At 38.7% G+C, this 21,629-nt stretch overlaps 2 pseudogenes; one reads left to right on the top strand and one right to left on the bottom strand.

Moving 5' to 3' along the window:
• Positions 1–7,871: 7,871 nt before the first annotated feature.
• LOC112923424 (uncharacterized) lies at positions 7,872–8,908 on the top strand (annotated as a pseudogene).
• A 10,941-nt stretch (positions 8,909–19,849) lies between these two features.
• LOC112923435 (dnaJ homolog subfamily A member 1 pseudogene) lies at positions 19,850–21,090 on the bottom strand (annotated as a pseudogene).
• Positions 21,091–21,629: the final 539 nt, after the last annotated feature.

The following is a 21,629-nucleotide window of genomic DNA, read 5'->3' as shown; positions in this document are numbered from 1 at the left end:
TTAATCTCTTAGATGACTTACCTGGTTGTTTGACCAAACTCACTGGAGGGATTTGTAAAAATGGTTAAACTAATTATGTGTGTAGAAACAGCATTGTAATCAATATCTGAAAAGACCTGGATGTTTAATGTCAGTGGACATAATGATCTGGGAGTTTTATCCAGATGATCAAACAAGTTTCAGATTATTTGTTGTCCTAAAGGCAACTGATGTAATATGCCAATAAATCAACTGTAGAGTAGTGACCTGGAAAGAAGACATTTGTTCTTGAATATATGCCATTGGTGACTGTGAAGGCATACATTGGTTCTCTGTTTTGATATGTCCTCCAATCATTTGTACAACATACTTTAATAATGTCATATGGCAGATGAAAGCCACCTTCTAAGTACCCCCTATACAGAAGATTCTATTATATAATAAAATATGAACAATACATAATACATATTCTTTATATGAGTTTATAATAACTACCAGATTTATATTGCTTCTATATTTCCACAGTTCCTTTCTATTATAGTTAATTTCATCACTCATTCAAATATTTATTGACACATACTAACCAAAATGGTGCCCACTATATTGGAGGTTCACGAAGGACATGATGGAAATCCAGGGGAGAAAATTTACAGTGCCAGGGAGGTGTAGAATGCCTTTATGCTCGTGGAGGTCCTTGCAGAACTAATACTCTATGAACATAGAGTTAATGACTGGAGTGTATGGTGGAAGGGAAGGTAGTGGAGAGACTGACTCATCCTAGATATTTCACAGGGTAGTTAGTGACAAAAGTAGACTAACACATAGGCCCCAAAACCCAGGCATCTTGACATCAGATGCAGTGATATTTTGGATCTAAACGACATAGATACAAAATGACTTCGAGTATTTAGCACCATATCTATCTGATTGTGTACTTAACCAAAGTCTATCATGCCTTATCCCAAAGTTCTTTGAGATTTGTCTTTCCGTCTTGCATAGTACCAGTCATAAAATACTTGCTCAGTAAATGTTTATTGAATGAATGAAGGAATGAATGAATAAATAAATAAATAAATGGACTGAGTAATGTAAGCACAAAGCAAGGCTATGAAAAGGTAGATGGATAGAAAGATATATAGTTAGAGACCAGAAACACTTTTCAGTATCTCTCAAATTATTCCAGAAAAACAGTTCTGAAGTTGATGCAAGTAGAGGTGTTGTGATATTTTATTTTATTTTATTTTATTTTATTTTATTTTATTTTATTTTATTTTATTTCACTTAAGATTACCATATACCAGTAATTTTTAACCATGTTGCCAAACCCATTGCCCAACTGAACTGTTAGAGGCCCTCTCTCATCACTCAGGAATTAAACTCCAGAGAGTTATCCAGAAAAGTCTTAGCACAAAAACTCTTTGGTAGAAGAGAGTTTAAAGCTAATGCATTGTGGATGAAAGGGCAATATTCTATGTGATTATAATTATTATAAAGAAAAAGTTACTGAAATCAACTTGTGTTTTATAATTTTTAATGATGATATTATGGCATAGCCAACACATACTTTTAATATTAGTCTATTAAAATATTATTAAATTAAACACATACACAAGTCTCACAAACTGTTAATAGTATTTCAAAGGACTCACAAGATAGAGTCTTCATTTGCTTCTAATTAATACATTTGAAGGAGTAGAGACACAAATTCATTAAACTAAGCACAGCAAAGAGAAATAAACTGTTGTAGGAATCTTGTGTCTTCCCCAAGTAACCTTACAGACTGAAAAATACGTTCATATGAATCAATACATCATATTTTTCAGATTTTGTGGCCTTGGCAAATATATCCAACTTTAATCAAAAGTTTGATTGGCCTATTAAATCTTTACTTTTGTAACAATCTTAAAACAATTAGCTGCTAAAAAGGACATTACTTGCCTTCACTCTTTACTCATACATGCCATTAACACCATCTTTTCTCTCCTTTACTTAGGAAAAAAAAAAAAACAACAAACTTTGGTAAGTCCAAAGCCTCCCAATATTTTCCTTATCCCTTACTCCAATGAGGAAAAAAAAATGTTTAAATCTTCCAGATAGAATTTCTTCAGCTCATTTCAAGAATTCCACCGTCTCAACACCCTTGCATTTAACTTAATGTTTTTCAGATTTCCAAACTCTATTACCACAATGCTAAACAAATAACTATAGTTCTGAGGTCAGAGAAAGGGGCCTAGTGGGTGAAAGGTGAAGAACTTGAAAGAACAGGGTTACAGCTTTAAGAAAGAGGTTTAACAGTGTTTGAGACCTTTTGCCTGCTGGCAATAGTCACTTCTTTCTATTTTGGCTCTTCACCACTAAGGTGTTAACTTTTTAGCTGCTGGGGATTTGAGCTTTATTACATTTTCTCCTTCCATTTACTTATTAAGTTAGAGGAAACATTACTTCATGGGCAAAACAATATTTCAGATTTTATGAATTAGCTTGCCTTAGGGAAAACCCAAGTTAAATTTGTAGCCTAAATTTGTTCTCATATTTATAACCAAATTAATTCTGTAAACACAATTCTTAAGAAACACATTGAACCATTCAGGTTAAACAGATGTTACTCATCCATATAAAAGACTCAAATGTGATTCTTTATATGTCTATGTATCCAGAAGGAGAAGAAAAGTTACCAGGCATATACCAGGCAGATCAACAGCATATATGAAGCATTCTGCTTTCATACGTGAGTCTTTTTTCTCTTATTTGCCTCTAGATTTTGGCAAAGGGGAAAGAAAACTTTGCTGAGTCTCTTTTCCAATGATCAGATATCCTGCCTATGACTTTGAATGGAAAATACCTAGCTGATCAATTACAAGGAAGCCCCAGTCTAGATAGGGAAATGGGAAGCCGACAGGTTCCTGCAGAGACGAGAACATGGGAATTTGGGGGTGATGGATGCAGTCACGCATTCACTCACCTCTCCATTCACTCCATGACTACTAAATGAGGCCCCCAAATGTGTAAGACATAGTGCCAGGTACAAAATGTGGCATCCAAAAATGAAAGAGCCCTTGGAGCCTGAATGAAAATAAGAAGAGGATTTATCTTCAGCCAGTCGAGTGGAAATGGATCCTAAATTTCAAAGAAAGTTTACTTTTTTAAGTTGTGTAAAACTGAGCTGTAAAGAAGTATTGCTTGAACACTCTTCAGGTTAAGAAGGATACAGAAAGGAATTGCCCGGATTCCGGATACAGAAAGGAATTGCACAGGATTCAACTGTGGCCTAGGTGTGTACATGTACAGGTTTGAACACCAGATGTTATTAGCTATGCTAAACTTCTACTTGTGCTTAGACCAAGAGCAGCCAGTGGCCACTCCCCAGCTTAGGATAATCCATCGAGCCATGGCTCAGTTACACAATGAAGGCATTTCCACCCACTGGATACATTTTCATAATCCAGTGTAATAGTGGGAAAATTTTCTCTCCATCTTATGGTTCAAATTTTCCTGTGAGTAGCCCTAGTGATACAGAATGATGAGGATGGGGTCCGTTTTGTCCAAGCAGGTGTTATCTGTAGTGCATTTGGATTTTTAGAGAACTTTCTGAATTATACTTTACATATCCTTTCTTAGCCGCTTTTCTCACTTTACACAAATATGTTCACATCTGTGTTTTTCTCCTTTAATAAGTCACATTTAGGTATATGAGCTGGTTCAGAACAGAACTGTCTTATTGTCCTTGCAATCCTTGAATCTTAGCATGTATTGATGAGAAGAGGTCAATATTTTTAATGGAATATGCCCCAGAGGAAGTAGAACACAGCTTTATAACTGGCTTAACTACCTATGATGATTTCAGACTGGAGCTGGTTTTAGGAGTATTTGTAGAACAAAAATGGAGCATAGGTCATGCCTTTCAAATTGAATCAAGCCAAAAGATAGGTCTATATTCACAAAGTTATTCTGCAACTTACCAGTCCCCAGAAGGTTCATGCTTGGCAAGTGCTTGGCTGACACTTGCAGGCTATTACTAAAGTGAGAACATGTGCCCATAATGTTGGTAAAGCATTTTTCAGGTAGGCCAATTCAGGATCAGGCCACAAATCAATAGGACAAGGAAGGGTGCAGTTTTTCCAGTGATATCCCTTCAAAGTAGCCTGGGGCTTGCCTGCTAGAGGAACTTCCAACATGTACATTGGAAGTTCCTCCCTGAAAGCCATGTCCAGTGCTTTAAACTTCACCACTAAAAGGATAGAAAGAACTCACTACGTTTACAGGCAGTCCTTGTATTTACCATAACTCACATCCCTGGAAAAGGCATTGCAATCCAAAATAATGGAAGGGGAATCTGATTTTCCCATTGCAGCAATGCGTCTTTCCAAGGGCCTGTTGCTTGATGACTTACAGAAATGACAGAAACCACCACATTTAATTAAAGGTGTAACATGTTTCAGTGCTTTGTAAGGTATAAAGCTTTCCAAGGTGTGAGCAGGGCCTTTAAACTGGGAGCTTCCTGGCAAGGTCTTTGATTTTTTTTTTTTTATCAAACCATATTTCTTTAAGAAAGTTCCTGAGAAGGAGAAGGGAAGCCTATGGAATATAAACAAAAACATTCAAGCTGACATTGGGAGAGATGATGTGCAGGACAAGCAGAAATGGAAGCACATCATCATGCTGAACAATACAATGAGTACAGTGCCTGCTGAAAAAACACCACGCGTCTACTGGCATGGTGTGGTTGAACATAAGTGTTGCATATGGAAATCACAGCTTAAGTAAGCCATAAATGGAAATATAAAACATGAGCCCATGAGCAAGAGATCTAGTTTCTCAAGATCTTAAGTTAGGAACAAGTGAGGAAAGGAAGAAAGGAGGGAGGCTGGAAGAGAGAGAGAGAGAGAGAGAGAGAGAGAGAGAGGGAAGGAAGGCAGGATGGAGGACAAGATAGAGAGAGAAAGAGAGATTGATTAAAACACTCGCCAGATTAATTTACTGGATTTACTGCCTCCTCACAAGGATCCTTTTGCTAGTATTTCCAAGGGAGGAGGTGAATGAAGTAGGGGCAGAACATAAAGTTGTCAGGTACGTTTCTATAAAGCTGTGTGTATTTTCAGAGTATTAATTTAATGTGATGAGTACAATGAGACAGAAAAGGAATTTAAATTTTATAGTTACTAGTGAACAAAACTGAACAAAAGGTAAAGGAAATTCTTTGCAAATACAAAGACAGCTGAGAGGTAACTTACCTTCTGCTTTGTCCCCAATGTAGTTCTTAAAGAGTGAAAGTTCAGAAGAGAAAGAATCCAATGGACATTTTCCATAAATTTCAATGGGATCAGGAATTAAAAAAAAAAAAAAGTGAAATGGCATTCTTTCTTCCAAGTCTGGTTGAAAAACCAGTATTCATCAAAGTTCTTTCGAATAGGTTTGTTTCCATTAAAGGAGTAGAATCACAAAGTATATAAGGAATGAACACTCAAAATTAGGTACACAAAAAAAAAATAGGTACAAATACTATGATTTTAAATTATTTAATTAAAAATACACTTCCCTTTCAGGTTTAAAGCACATGTGTGCACACGCATATGCACATATGCAAGAGCACCTATGCCTATGCCATCTCTTCTCTTCTTGCTACTTTTTTTTTTTTTGTCATTTGAGAAGAAGCAAAGATTTCTATATGAATGAAGTTCAACTTCTAAATCCAGAAGGCTTAATCTGGGGATAACATTGGTATGGTCTTCTACGCACAGAAAAAGATGAAATCCAGGTGGTTCTGATAAAAGTAGGGAAGAGACTGCTTTCTTCTTCCTCCTGGACCCATAGCTCTTCCACATTTGTCTACCTCCCTTGAAGGCATTTGTGGAAATCTGACTGCTAGACCACCAAAGGAGCATCAGCATAGTAATGTGAACCTCTGCCAGGCTGATCAAGAGAAAGCTTTCAGGAATAATCCTCATGTCCCTTTCCCCTCCTGCAACAACCACAGTAGCCACATGTGGAAGAAGCTAGAGCCACAAGATGGAAGGAACCTGGGCCTCTGACTTACTTCTGGAAGGACACCATCTTGGTGAAATAACATATATTGTATAAAGCCACTGACGTGTAGGAGAACTATTTATAGCAGCCACCATCACCTTAACTAAGAAAGTTACCCCACTATCTTCCTTACCTTTTCCCACTTCAATACCACCTGAGGGCTTGAGGCTCAGGGGCATCTGGATCTGAACAACTCTAGACTCTCCTCTTCTGACCAGGGTCAGAAGCATTGCCAGGTACTCACCTTGATGACTTACATCTGTCATGCCACACAGAGGGAAATGACTTTTTAAAGTCCTTGCTCTGTTCTGGCCACTTTCACTGGTCATTTCAGGATCCTCATGATTATCATTTTAAGATCAGTGTAACAGAATGGAGAAAGGTAAAGGGTTGTGCACTGCAAATCTTCAGGAGGCACAATCACACATATTCATATGTGAATAACACTCTCTAAATTTGCTCAGTGTACAACCTACACAAACCAAATGTAAATTGATAGGCAGTATCAAGAGAAAATTGGTTTCTCCCTCATGATATCTTTTCAATCTTCAGTTCCTGACAATCTTTCTCTGCTTTTTATTTCCTGGAATCTCTCACTCCTTGGGAAGTTTCAATCCCTTTAATGAGCTTTGGGGCACAATCCTCTTGCCACCATGGAGACTATTTACCACTGGGTTGCTAGATCAGTTCTACCATGCCACTTTAAAAGCCTATAATTCACTGGGAAATGGGATTTCCCCGTTTTCCAGCCATAAAAATTATTTTCTGTTTCTCTAAAGCAAAGATCTCATTAGGGGGTTTATTAATAACTCTGATATAACCTATTAATGATCTGTTAAAGACAGCAGAGCTTGCAGGAGAAAAGCACAATGAAAATTTTAAAAGCAAACTTGTCTCCATTCAATTATCCAAAAAAAAAAAAGAAAGAAAAGAAAAGAAAAAGAAAGAAACAAACTGAGGCATGATTTATCTGTGTTACATCACCTCATGTTCTAAGGAAACCGACTTTCCAACTGTCCTGTGCAGACTTGGTCCATTACTAAATTTCTGGAAGTTTTCCCATTGGTCATAATGATCCTCAGGGCATTATGGCCATGCCCCATTTGCAATGAATTGAGAGTTGAGGGGAGGAAAATCTATCCACACAGAAAAATAAATAAATAAAATCTGTCAGGTTAGCATTTTGTTCAAGGCACTGCACAAACAAGCATTTTATATATTCCAACATAAGTTGAAAGGTTCTAATGATTTTTTTAATTGTGATGATTAGGAAGGTATAGTTAAGCAGAACCCCACTAAGGGAGAATATGAGCTATAAAAGTCTCAAAAAGAGTCGTCAGACTGGGCCTCCTGCAGCTGGGAAGCATCAGGGAGCAGCAGCTCCCATTGAGATGCTCCAGCACCATGCACAGCTGTGGGAGATTGAAAAAGTGACAGGTTTCTCGACAGCAATCTGGAAAATGTATAATCTGTCCTCAGAGATCACTAGAAAGAACTGGGTGGATTGCTGAGGCTTCCGCTAGGTAAAGAAGTATTCAGTGTTTAATAATAAAGGAAAGAAAGTAAATGCATTAGAAAGATTAAGTGATCATTTTATTTGAAGAGGACAAACCAGGCTTTCTGTCAAATGTTCATTTATGCATGTTATAAGCAAGCAGGGTACTGAAATATTTCTCTTTCCTCTGCTTTGTTAAGTATCTGACTACACTGCTAACATTTATTGAACACTTACTAAGCACCAGACATTGCACTGGGCCTTTGTTAATCATTATTTGACTTAATATCAGTCAAATGGACAAGTGTGGTGGCTGGGCAGCCGGCAGGGCAGCGAACTGTCTGGCCTGTAGCCTTCCTCCTTGGTTGAGGAAATGACCGACCAGTACAGTATTCTCTTCAAACAAGAGCAAGCCCATGATGATGCCATTTGGTCGGTTGCCTGGGGAACAAACAAGAAAGAAAACTCTGAGACAGTGGTTACAGGGTCCCTGGATGACCTAGTGAAGGTCTGGAAGTGGTGTGATGAGAGGCTGGACCTAGAACGGAGTCCCTGGATGACCTAGTGAAGGTCTGGAAGTGGTGTGATGAGAGGCTGGATGACCTAGTGAAGGTCTGGAAGTGGTGTGATGAGAGGCTGGACCTAGAACGGAGTCTAGAGGGACATCAATGTCTGTGGACATCAGCCACATGCTGCCCATCGCTGCATCCAGTTCTCTTGATGCTCATATTCATCTCTGGGACTTGGATAATGGCAAACAGATAAAATCTATAGATGCAGGACCAGTGGCTGCCTGGACTTTGGCCTTTTCTCCTGATCCCTAGTATCTGGCCACAGGAACTCATGTGGGGAAAATGAACATTTTTGGTGTGGAAAGTGGGAAAAAGGAATATTCTCTGGACACAAGAGGAAAATTCATTCTTAGTATTGCATATAGCCCTGATGGGAAGTATCTGGCCAGTGGGTCCATGAATAGGATCATCAATATTTTGATATTGCAACTGGAAAACTTCTGCACACGCTGGAAGGCCATGCTATGCCTTCCAGCCAGTTCCCTGACATTCTCCCCAGATTCTCAGCTCGTGGTCACTGCATCAGATGATGGCTACATCAAGATCTATGATGTACAACATGCCAATTTGGCTGGCATGCTGAGTGGCCATACATCATGGGTGCTGAATGTTGCGTTTTGTCCTGACGACACCCACTTTGTGTCCAGTTCATCTGATAAAAGTGTGAAAGTTTGGAATGTTGGAACAAGAACCTGTGTTCACACCTTCTTCGATCACCAGGATCAGGTCTGGAGAGTAAAATACAATGGAAATGGCTTAAAGATTGTGTCCATGGGTGATGACCAGGAAATCCACGTCTATGATTGCCCCGTGTAAACACCAGAATCTCGCAGGTTGGTGTGCAGGTCATGACATTCTGTACCTCTCTAGCTTTAAGAAAATAGAGTGTTTATTGGAACAGAAACTTAAATTTTGTAGATATGGTATCTGTTCATACTTTAACTAAAGTGTTCATAACATACACACACACACAAAAATATCAGCCAAATAAACATTAGGTATTGAGACCCTACTATGAGAAAGGTAGATAAATGCTAAATGCTAAAAAGGAATACAATAAAGATACCCTTTAAGCTCCCACAAAGCTTCTGGGCATTACTAAGGAAATAAGATGTGCAAGCACACACACAGGAGAAAAATACAAATTAACATATTACAGAGTGATAATGATGGCAAAGACAGAGGTTGGGATCTGGAAGGATGGCCCTGCCAGTCTAGAGCATCTTCCACATTTGAGAACTCTGGAAGGAACTTAAGTCAGCTAGCTGTAGTGAGCATCCATTTGGGAAAGCGTGCTGCCTCTGGAAGGCTGATGTAATTATGGAAGGTCAGGACGAGGGAAAAGGCCAGTACTTATCTTTAGGATGCTCATTTCATATACATATTTATCCATGTGAACAAAACCCAGATCACAGATTTAAACTTTTCATGTTTTTCCTACTTTCACACACACACACACACACACACACACGATTCATATATATATATATATATATATATATATATATATATATATATATATATATATTACTTTTTAGTGACATGTGGATTTATTTTGACTCCCCACTTCCCAAAAAAGAAAACCAGGATTTTGCTTTATTTTGTTTTCCACATTTGGCTATGAATAAAGATACAACTAATATTTTTAAAGATTTTATTTATTTATTTATTTATTTATTTATTTATTTATTTGAGAGAGAAAGAGCACACAAGTAGGGGAAGCAGCAGAGGGAGAGGGAGAAGCAGACTCCCAGTGGAGCAGGGTGCAGAATGCAGTGCTGGCTCCCAGGACCCTGGGATCATGACCTGAGCAGAAGGCAGACAAATGCTTAACCAACTGAACCACTCAGGCACTCCAAGATATAACTAATATTATTGTCCATTTCCCCCCTTATTTTTAGTTAAGTAAACTCAAGTGCTTATCTGAAAATTTTATATTTAAAAAAAACATATCCAGTTTTGTTTTGTTTTATTTTGTTTTTTAATGTCCAGACATCTGAGACCCCAATGATAGTATTACTTGGTGAGCCAGCTTGTCATGTCAGCTTTTTCTGTGGTTTGTTGTTGCCATTTTGTTTTGTTTCTATTTCACTTAGACACCTCTGTGAGCCGGCCTGGGATTGCGATTTCTGACCTCACCATGGACATAATCTGTGCCTAGGTGTGTGCTCCATAAATGCATTGCCTGTATGTGACTGAATTCCTCATTTGTTGAATGAAAGTGAAAACTCTTACCTTGAAAGATAATTATTACAATTCCCTGTAAGAATAAAATGCTGCCGAGCAGCATAGCTCCGAGAATAAAATATGCATCATAATTTCATGAAATTTGCACACAATACAGGTCAGATGGTTAATGAAGCCATAAACTATACTATGTCTGAAGTACTAACAATTCCCTTATCCAGTTGGCCTCAGCAGTGTTAGGAGAGCGGAAGATGTTTATTGCCAGAAGCCACCCTTCTTGCCTGGCGAGGCCCGTTCATAGCCAGCTCTTTGTAAATAAACATATAACCTTTGCAAAGGTAATTTAAGGCCATGCCTTAAAGAAGATGGTGAGTGCACCGGGAGGGAGAGAGAAAATAAAAAATCGCATGAATAAAGCCGAAGGCTGCAGGCTAAGGTGGTTATTAAGTCCCAAGCTGTTTTTCCTTCACTTTTCCTCACCACCGAAATAAAAACAATTATTGCGATGATGCTCTAAAATTAGAACACATTTGTCGTTTTTAAAGGCAGCCACAACTAAACGAGCTCAGCAGTAAAAGCGGAGGCAAAGCAAACAGTTGTGCCCCGGGCCTGCCCTCTCCAACGTGGCACCAGCCAGGAAGGAGAGCATCCTGGCCTCGAGTCTGGGTTGAAGCCCCGGGGGCGCCCTGGCGGAAGAGGCATCGTAAAAGGGATTTAAGAAATCCCGTTGGATCCTTCCCTGGGGCGGGGATGCTCCAGCGCGCATCACCATCCCTGGGTGGGGATCGGCTGCATGCGGCCCCACCGCAAAGGTAAGCTTCATTTTTTTTTTTTTTTTAATTTATGATAGTCACAGAGAGAGAGAGAGAGAGAGAGGCAGAGACATAGGCAGAGGGAGAAGCAGGCTCCATGCACCGGGAGCCCGATGTGGGATTCGATCCCGGGTCTCCAGGATCGCGCCCTGGGCCAAAGGCAGGCGCCAAACCGCTGCGCCACCCAGGGATCCCAAAGGTAAGCTTCATTATCCCGTATGGCGAAGCCTTCATGGAATGTGCTGGTGTGTTCCTGAAGACGAGGGGTTGTTGAACAATTTTACTCCCCTCCCTCGTCTACAGCTGCGCAGAAAGAGATGCTAAGTGATCCTAAGTGATCAATTATTAATGACGGAAACCACTGCATCCCTTTGGCTAAGAGGAAAAAGTTAAAATTTGTGACTTTGGTTCAATTGTCAAAGTAAGTTGGCCAAATGAGGCTTTTATTCAGAAAATGCGAGTGTTTCTGCCTCCCCCAGCCCAGATTTTCCTCAACTTATTTAGACATCTCTGCCAAAAAAGGTTTGGCCGGTCCCCTTAATTACTGGAGATAATTGCCTTAATTCTCTCCTCACTTTGCTAATGTAGCTCTGGCTTTGAATCTTATGCTTTATCCATTAGATCATTGTAATTGGAAAAAAAAGAAAACTAGGTTATGACCCAATGAATCCTAGCCTAGCCTTTTTTAACAGTAACATTATATATGTTATATACATATAATATATATATATTCAATGCATATGTACAGTTATGTAAAATTTATATGAAATATATATATATATTTTACATCTATATTCAATCATACACATGAAGTAAAAACAGCTTTGGGAGAGAGAAATATTCTCACATTTGCAAGCATAAATTTTGAAATTGCTTAAAGAAGGAAATTAGTTTTCTGTTATGTAAATATTTGATTGCACTTACAAATAATCTAATGTTCCACCATGATTCTGCTTTTTCAAAAAAATAAAAAAAGCTAAGACTGAAGGATTTGGGTATGAGAGCTGAGAGCTCAGATTTAGCCTTAGCTGTTTTGCAATAGATCCTCCAGTTTTTAGCCTACCATACCGATGAATGCTCATCCCCTCTCCTGTCTTCCACCATCACAAAATGAAGGGCAAGTTCCAGCCAAGATGCAAGAGGCAAGGGTTGTCCTCTATTCTATCAGCCCACCAGCCTCCTCTTGTTTTCAGGATAAAGGCACAAACTGCCGGCTTTTAGTGTGGACCCCATGGCAATTCTGAGAGAAGAACTGGCTTTCATTTTAATGCTATTGTAAAATGTCTAGAGATGCTTAGCTATAAGGCACTATAAAAGTTTAAGATATTATTGTTAAAAGGACAGAGCAAAGCTATTCATGGCAAAGGTTCAGCAGAGTCAGAGGCACAGAGGATGAAAAAAATATGAGAAGAATCCAGGAGGTTTGGTTGTTGTTGTTGTTGTTGTTGTTGTTTATGTTGTTTTGATTTTCATTTTCAAGTCTTTATGTCAACAGTTTTACAGGATATAATTATTTGGGGTGCTACAGCTTGGCTTTGTTTGAGAAAGGTTGTAGTTCACCTTAACTCAAGAGCATAAAACTATACATTTGGAACAAATTAAAGAAAGCAAGATGAATTTATTAACCAGTAGGGAAGACATCTAGTTCCTAATTCTGGCCCTTATAATTCTAACTTTGCCTTACTCCATGGAAATGCTGTTTGGGTGATTACAGATGCTACTCTTCCCACGTTTTTCTCCCAAATATCTCTAGAATGTGTCCATATCCATTTTTTTTATGGATTCAGATTTAAAACCCTCTGTTACAAGAAGCTGTGTTTGAATTTTCAGTATCATTCCCTCAACAAATACTTACTGAACATGTCCCATCTATAGGCACTGGACTGTTTTCTGAGGATAAAATACTGAGTGAAAGTGAGTTTGGTGCCTGCCCTCACAGAGTTCAAATCAAGCTGAGTGAAACACACTTTCATTGCATCAGCACACAGAAAAATATAAAATTCTAACTGATGCAGGTGCCATGAAGAGTACAAGGGGCTGGCTATGAGCATCTAAAATAGGATATATGATCTAGTCAAAGAAAGACTTCTCAAGAAATAGTAAAAATAATACTTATCAAAAACTCACTATGGACTATTATTCAAAGCAGTTAGAAGCATTTTTTTTTCTCTTTGGCCCTATGAGAGACAGAGATTATCTAGTATTATTCCTGCTCTAGAGATGAGAAAGCTGACACAGAGACTGTCAAGTCAAGATCCAAACTTTGAAAGGGCTAAACCAACATAGGTAAGGTTATGCTGTGCTATCAAGCATCCCCCAAATGTAAAAGTGTATTCCTTGAACAATTTGTGGCAGGTCCAGACCTTTTTATGAGAGCAGCCATCCTCCACCTGGTGGTTTGGCATTCCAGGATACTTCATCTATCTCAAATCCCAATCTCAACACAATGATTCCTGTTTTGCTGTGGTGGGCAGGAATAAATAGAAAAGAGAATGCTTTCACTTGAAAGCAAAGCATGTTGCTTCCTAACAAAGCCAAAGCCAATCACATGCCATGGCTAACTTTGAGTGAAAGCCCTTTGTGTGGTTAAAGACTGGAGGAGAAACAGAAACATGAGCAAGCATCAGCAACATCTACCACTGTAGGCCAAGTTCAGAAGGGAAGAATAATCCAGACATGGGTGTCCTCAGGTGCAAAGAACTTGCATGTGGATGGTGCGTGGAAAGGATGGTAGAGCAGAGTAGAAGATTGGTTTGGAGCAGCAGGTCGAGTCAGGCCATTCAGAGCTCATCCTACTGTGTTTACCACAATTAACAAGTCTTCAAGAGATATCTTAGTGTGCCAGGTCCCATTCCGGTCACTTCATTCAGTACTGCCCTCAATCCTCACCAAGCCCTGTCTTATCACTTGGGCTATTTATTTTATATTTACTAAGAGGGCACTTTCAGACCTATGCAGACCAATTTTTACCGTCTGTTGTTTTTGCATGTGTCTGTGTGTGTGTGTGTGTGTGTATAAACATATATATATATATGCAAAATAAAAGAGTTGAAGAATGCCAAAACTTCTTGCATTCAGAGCCTGACTCTACTGAATCAATGTTTTACTCCAAATCATTGAAGTAGATGTCTGAGCTTTCATTTCCAGCATTGTCCTCTATGTCATCAAGACAGATGGTGACATCATCTTTTAAGAAAATAACTAAAAGCCATGGTGCTGAATGTCTAGGCCAGCTCTGCAACAAGAAGAGTTAGCCTCCTCTTGACCCCTATTTCACCAAAGTTACTACACATGCCTGCTTTGTCACCTCCCTGAGCTCTCTCTCTGTGCCTACTTGGCTCCTAATGATTAAGAGAGGCTCGCTACAGTTTCTGATTTTTTTTTCCAATCCTTAACAACCATTTTGCTAGTTTTGATGCTGGAATATTTGATGTTTACACGTGTGCAGGCAAGTGGCAAGTATACCACACTGCCACTTGGACAACAGCAATAAAAAAAATACTATCTATTGTAAAACATGGTCTGATTTCAAGAGTATTAAAATGTGGGGAAATCTCAGAACAGAATAAATACAGTAGTAATATTTCCTGAGTCCTTACCTGGGCCAGCTATTGAATTAATCAGTGCATATTAACTCATTTAAATTTAAACTTTGTAATAAGCCCAGGTAGGTGTTATTTCTACCTCTAACTCCTAGAGGGGAAGGAAGACTTTAACACCTTGTCCAAATCATGGATCTTGGTGCAAAACTGTGATCTGCACCCTGATACTTCCAGCTCTCAAGCATTCTAAGACATGGTTGAAGGGAGAAATTTTGAAGGGAGAAATTTTGACAAAGCAAAACTCAAGGCTACTCAGGGATTTTGTCTACTCTAATTGGAAAAAAACTGGCGATTTTGTTCATTTTTTTTTCACTTGGTCTATATAGATGCAAACCAAATCTGTGTTTATATATAATTAATTGTCATCTACATTTCAGGTCTCGATTTGAAACATTCCCCAGAGGGAGTATGTTTTGAGCTGGTAAATATGCTTGATTTTTTCTCAGTGGGAATTGTTGCAATGATGATAAAGAATTAGAGAAGGAGAAATCCTCTTCTTATTGCTGTCAAGAAGATGACCTTGGTCCAGATGCCAAGAACACATTCCCCAGTAGTTCATCTTCAGAAAGGGATAAACATAGTGTGTCCAGGTGTGGATCTTTCATGAAGTTCTCCTGTTGTGGAATCACGTATATTTGACTCACCTATATCAAGCCTCTAGCAAACTGTCCTTTTTTTTTTTTTTGAACATCTATCCTTCTATCTGGGTCAAGTGTAGAGATAGTGAGGAGGTTAAGCAGATCCAGGACACACTCTTAAGAGTTTTGGACAGCTTCTGTTACTTCACAATTCCAGCCTACCATTCCCATTACTATGAAATGAATACTTACACCCCTCACTTAATCTGTGTTTCTCTGATTATACCCTGATGACAAGGTGATATTACCCAGTAAGAAAAGCCTAGCTAGAGGTGAAAAAACAGCTTTCCTACTTCTATTTCAGACCCCACATGAACCTGATGAGTTCAATCTCAAACCAAAGTTGAGACTTTTAAGCTCAAATTCCATTTCCTTTCAGCCCAAATCTGACATCCTTCTGCAGATAAAAATAAGGTTTAAAGACAGTTTTAAAGAACAGTCACTGGGCTTTTTTGGACACCAAAATGTTTTATTTAAAAAAAAGTTCAATGAGTTCAGTTTAAATGAATCAGAAACATATGAGTCGAATTTTCCTTAATATACACTTGGGCTTAAAAATTAAGGGAAATGTACTAGGAAAAAAAAACCTCTCTAGTTGTGCTGAAATAAGAACATTTTGAAAGAAACTGCCAACATTTGACAAGTTTAAAGTGTAGCCAATTTTACCCATTTCTTGGGAACCCTACTGTCATCATTAGGGAAAGGGGAGAGTGTCGTGATGGAGGATGTTGGAGAAATAAATACATTTTTTTTCTTCCAGAACTTGTACTCTTGTATGTACATGCAATTATTTCATTCTGGTGAAAAAGGATAGAGACATACACTAAAAACATTCTGACTTGGCTTCTCATGGTATATTAAAAGCATACTATAGAGGCACAGGCTCAAAGTTTGGAGGTTTAACCCCAGGGAGAGAAAATTATGGTTCTCTCCATTTATCCATGAACCCTGCAGCTGGTAACACTGCACTCTGTTAGTAATTACACTGAACAGATGAGGGACTTTTTAATTTTTTTTTATTCTGACCTGCAGTTAAACAAAATTTGCTTGTTTTATTTTTGGTTAAAAAATGATGAGGCAGCACCAACCCCAGTTTCACCCCAGAGCTGTTGATTTTCCCCCCTCCTTCATAATTTGTTTCAGACTAGGAGCGCAGAGTCCCATTTTAGTGGGAAACATTTGCTGCCAAGACCTTCGGGGGTTTTATCTGCAGTTTATTTTGTTAACTACAAGTTTTAGATTGTTGTGGCGTTTTTTTCTTCTTTCCTTTCAAACTTTGCAATAGGAAAGCTCATCTTCTGCTGTTAGGAAACAATGTAGATCACAAGAAAGAGAAGGATGGGTTCCAAGTCAGCCAAAAGTGTCACCAACGGCCTCACACCAATGGTAGTTACAGAGAGGGACAATAAAATAATATAAGTGAATTCACTGTCTTCAAGATTTAAAGCATAGTCCACACTCCACTCCCACCCTTCCCCTTGTAATTCAAATTTAACACTAATAAACGAGAGGAACTAAAGATAATTGGCTAGAATCAAGCATTACATAGCAGGCATTTCACTAGCTGACCCAGCTAAGCAACTGCAACTCAATGCATTTTAACTTACGCGTTGAGAACAAAAAACAATGGTTCATGAGGTGGAAAGAATGCTGTACAACACCCCATTGCCCTGGCTGGTATTTATAAAGTTTTGGCAAAATTTCATAACAAATTTTAAAATAATGTGAAAGTGGCCTGTTTCCGGTTTCTGCCCTGCACCATGCCTGTCTTGGAGGATGTTGTGGTCAGGGCAGGAGGCCAAGGATTTTGCCTGGCAACAGGAATGGAACAGACAGGCGCTAATAATCCTCACTTTTGTACAGTGTTTTCTTATTTTATGTTTCAGGGAAATTTCATATATATCCTTCCATTCTATCCTCATCACGAGCCTGGTACACTGAGCTGCTTTGGTTTTCTTGATGATGAAACCAAATTAAGAGAGGTGACAGACATACTTAACGAAGATTGCTGTTGAAATTTGGGGTATCTGGGTGGCTCAGTGGTTGAGCATCTGCCTTTGGCTCAGGTCATGATTCTGGGGTCCTGGGACCAAGTCCTGCATCAGGTTCCTCGTGAGGAGCCTGCTTCTCCCTCTGCCTATGTCTCTGCCTCTCTCTGTGTGCCTCTCATGAATTAAAAAAAATAAAATAAAAACTAAAGAAAAAAAAGAAATTTAAACCTACTTTTCTATCCCTTAAAACCAAGAAAGTTCTCATTGGGATTCAAATGTGGAATAACTGCACTAAATCCTCTTTCTCACTCCCCTCCAGTCTTCTCTGTAGGACTCCCACTGGTCCTCCCCACAATCACACAGGATCCTGTGAGTCTCCCCCAGAGGACCACTAGACTAATGTGGGACCTGACTGGATATGCCACAGCAAACAATTAATCTGAGGCTGACCCACCTTTCTGTAGAAATTTAAAGCTCTAAATTCACTGATCAGTATTTTTTTTCAAACTCAGAAAAGCAAATTATCTAATTTAAAGGCCAACATGAAAAATGCGGGCTAATGGCATCTTTTGTTGCTGTCACAAAAATTCAAAGTAAGCCAACCTGTAAAATGTAGCCAGATATATATCTTCCTTCATGACATGTATTTTATCTGTTAAAATGTATGCTTTGCCCCCTTGGTGAATAGCAATGCATCTGAAGAAAGCACAGCTTTACTGGAAAGAATAAAGGCTTTGAGACAAGAAAAGCCTGGGTTAGTATCTGTTTCTACCACTGAACAGTTTTGTGACTTTGAGCATGTTATTTCACCTCACTGAAACTTTGTGTCTTCCATGAAACTGTGCATTTAATCTTAGAAGATTCTTATGAGGATTAAATTAGACCACACAATGCAATACATCCATAAAATGTTAGCCCCTTGGTTAAATGCTGTTCCAAATATTTTAACTCATTGATGTTTCAGAAGCTCATTGTCCAGCTTTGGTTTTCCAGATGTAGTTCTGGCCTGTAGCTGTATCTGTGGAATTGTCTGTGACCAAATTAATTATAGCGTAATTTGCATGGAATAAAATGACATAATGTTGGGTAATGCTGTGATGCAACTTGCTTGTTTGTTTGTTTTTTTCCTACAGGAGACCTGCCCACCTACTAGTGGGTCATGGTTAGGATGCAATGTTGGGGGAAAAAGGTAAATATGTGGAGCAAATACTACTAAATTCTTAAATATCCTGTTTCAGGGTTGCCTGGGTGGCTCAGTCAGTTGGGCATCTGACTTTTGATTCCATTTGGGTTGTGATCTCATGGTCCTGGGATTGAGCCCCACATCAGGCTCCATGCTCAGCAAGGAATTGGCTTGAGATTCCCTCTCTCCTTCTCCTTCTGCCCTTCCCTTGCTAAAATAAATAAATAAATCTTTAAAACCATTTATATATAATTTCATTTATTTCTTTCAACACCCAGAATGGAGAATTAAGCAGTTATATAATTATACAGCAAATAGATCAACTATTTATATAGCCAAACTCAGTAATTAGGACTGAAAACATTATTAACTGAGTTTATAAATGAATCCTTCAGGTATTTATCTTAATTCCTGGCTTCTTTTACTTCACTGTAAATTATCAGCCTAGGATAATTTATTTGGTTACCTTAATTGGCATTACAGCCCAACCAGATAATTCAGATCTAAATTATTCACATTATCTTTCAAATTATCCCAACATTAAAAGGATATTCCCACTTCCATTTGCCTTTATGCATGGGGTTTTATCTGCATCAGGACAACCTGCTTGCCATAAAAGTGGTAGTGTATGCTCTGCCTGGCCTGTCCCATCTTGGAGTTGGAAGGAGGTAAAACAAAGTTTTCTAGTTTTAAAAACTAGATCAGTGGCCTTGGTGAGTGATATGCAACATCAGATATTTCAGGGCTTTGAACCAAAGGACTTTCTGTAGGTTTAGATGTAGGATTATTTCAGGATTCTAAAAAAAAACTGAAAACTTTAGTGAAATGTGTTTTGTAGTTATACTGAAAAATTGGGGTAGATGTGTGCACATATAAGAATGAAGGGGCATCCACCTAAAATATAAGCAGAATCTTCTATTTTGGATGACTTTGCAAAGTTGAGGTTTCTTTTAAAGCTAAGTGTCATAATACAACTATAGAAGAGAAAAAACAAAGTAGTTCTAAAGCTATAAAAATTTAAATAATTCTCTATAGACTCATCATCACTCCCATATTCTCCCACTAAAATCTTTAATGGTTTAGATATTTTTCTCATTATTGGTATATACTATATTTAATATAAAAGTAACATATACATGGATGTTAATATTCCCTTGAACTGAAAAACTTGTGGCATAATATCAAAATACATGCATAAATACAGTGGGGATTTCATATATATGGTATCCTTCAAGAATTTTTTTGAGCTTTTATATTTGAGTTTATTCATTTAACTTTTAAAACACTACTATAGTTGAATATTAAAACAAAAACCATAGCAAGTAGTGAACTATGATTATAGTCCTTCACTCATTCACTACTGCATATAAAATGCCAGCAGCAGTGTTATTCACTGGCCCCATTAAGAGGTCTGACACTGAACACCACTCCTAGGATGATGTTCATCATCCTCATATGCTTCCCCATTGTAATGGCGCCATCTTTCCTGATTGGGATCAAAGTCCACCAGTTCTACCTGGTCCATTTCATCAGTCTCTTCTACTTCCTTCCTCTCAGGTAGGAGTTTTTCCAGCAAAGAAAGTTTATCAGGAGACAGAAAGCCATTCTCAGGGAAGTTAACCTTAAATTTGATGATTAGGCAACCCTTCTCATGTGGTCTACGATAAATTGGCATGCCTTCCTTTAGCACACACTTGATATCCCCATGCTTGACAATCTGACCTGGATGAGAGGTGATGATGATGATTCAGTTGTCAAGAGTAGATATTGGCTTTTGAAAGCCACACAGGACTTCAACCAGCTGTATATCCATACACATGAAAAGATCATCTTCTCTGAGTAAAAACAGCATGGTCCTTCTGACCTAAAACAATGATAATATCTCCTGATTCCAGTCCTGGTTCTTGGTCCCCTCACCATGGAATGTTATCTTCTGGCCATCTTTCATGTCTTTGTCAATATGCACTTCTAGAATCTTCTTCTCTCGAACTATCTTCCTTCCTTGCAGCTTTTACATCTATCTTTAGGACTGATCCGTTCCCCATGGCCCTGGCACTCCATGCACACAGATTGAATTTGCTGAACCATTCCAGGTCCTATCTGATGAATTCTTATTTGCATTCCAGTACCTCTGCAATTGGGACAACATTCGACTGTTCCTTTCTTACCACCTCGGCCTTCACATTTATCACAAAACACATTTCTTTTGCAGAGCTAGTTTTCTTGTTGCGCCATTATATAAATCTTCTAAGGTTACTGAGAGCTGATGTACAACATTTTTACCTCTCCGTTCTCTCTGCATCCTGCCTTCTCCAGAAAACATATCAAAGATGTCCATGGGGGAGCCAAAACCACCACCAGCTCCACCTTCTTTAATTGCCTGTTCTCCTCCTTTGTCAAATAATTCCCTTTTCTTTGCATCAGAGAGCACTCCATAAGCTTGAGAAATCTGTTTAAACTTCTCTCCTTCATTTGGATTCTTATCAGGGTGGTACTTCAAGACCAGTTTCCTGTAAGCCTTTTTCAATTCCTCCTGGTTGGCATTGGGTTTGACCCCCAAAACATCATAGTAAGTGGTTTCTTTCACCATTTTCTACAGCCGGTGAGAGGGCCAAGGCCGGTGTGGGGGAGCAGGAAGGAGCGCATTGCTGGGCACAGCTCGGGCAGCTGCCACTCTGCTTCTCACCGAGCTTTCTGGAAAGTTCCCGGTATCCTTCAAGAATTGAGTAGAGCTATAATCAAAGGTGGGAAGACACTATAACCAATATTTATCTTGTGCAAAATAAAAGTATGATTTCCTACGATCTTAAAAAAGCACTATTCAATTTTAGAATCACAATTATTTGGAACTTTGGACAACCCTTTGCCATTTCAAAGTTGTGCTTGTAAGTATTTCCAGGTCAGACTTACTTTCTAGATTCAAAATTAAGGTATCTTTGTACCATTTGGCTTCAGTATCCACTTAATTTGAAATACAAGGTGATTTCTTTTAGAAGCATGCAAACATAGGAGGTTTCCCCAATTTCCCCAAAACATACCAAGTCCGTGACACAAGATGGTAGAAATTGGGCCAAGAATTTAACATAGAATTGCTATGTTTTCTCCTCTTTCCCTAACTGTATTTTTCTTACAACACTGAACCACTG

The sequence above is a fragment of the Vulpes vulpes genome, chromosome 14, assembly GCF_048418805.1.
Source record: "Vulpes vulpes isolate BD-2025 chromosome 14, VulVul3, whole genome shotgun sequence".
NCBI lineage: Eukaryota > Metazoa > Chordata > Mammalia > Carnivora > Canidae > Vulpes > Vulpes vulpes.
This window is presented reverse-complemented; position numbering and strand designations above follow the sequence as displayed.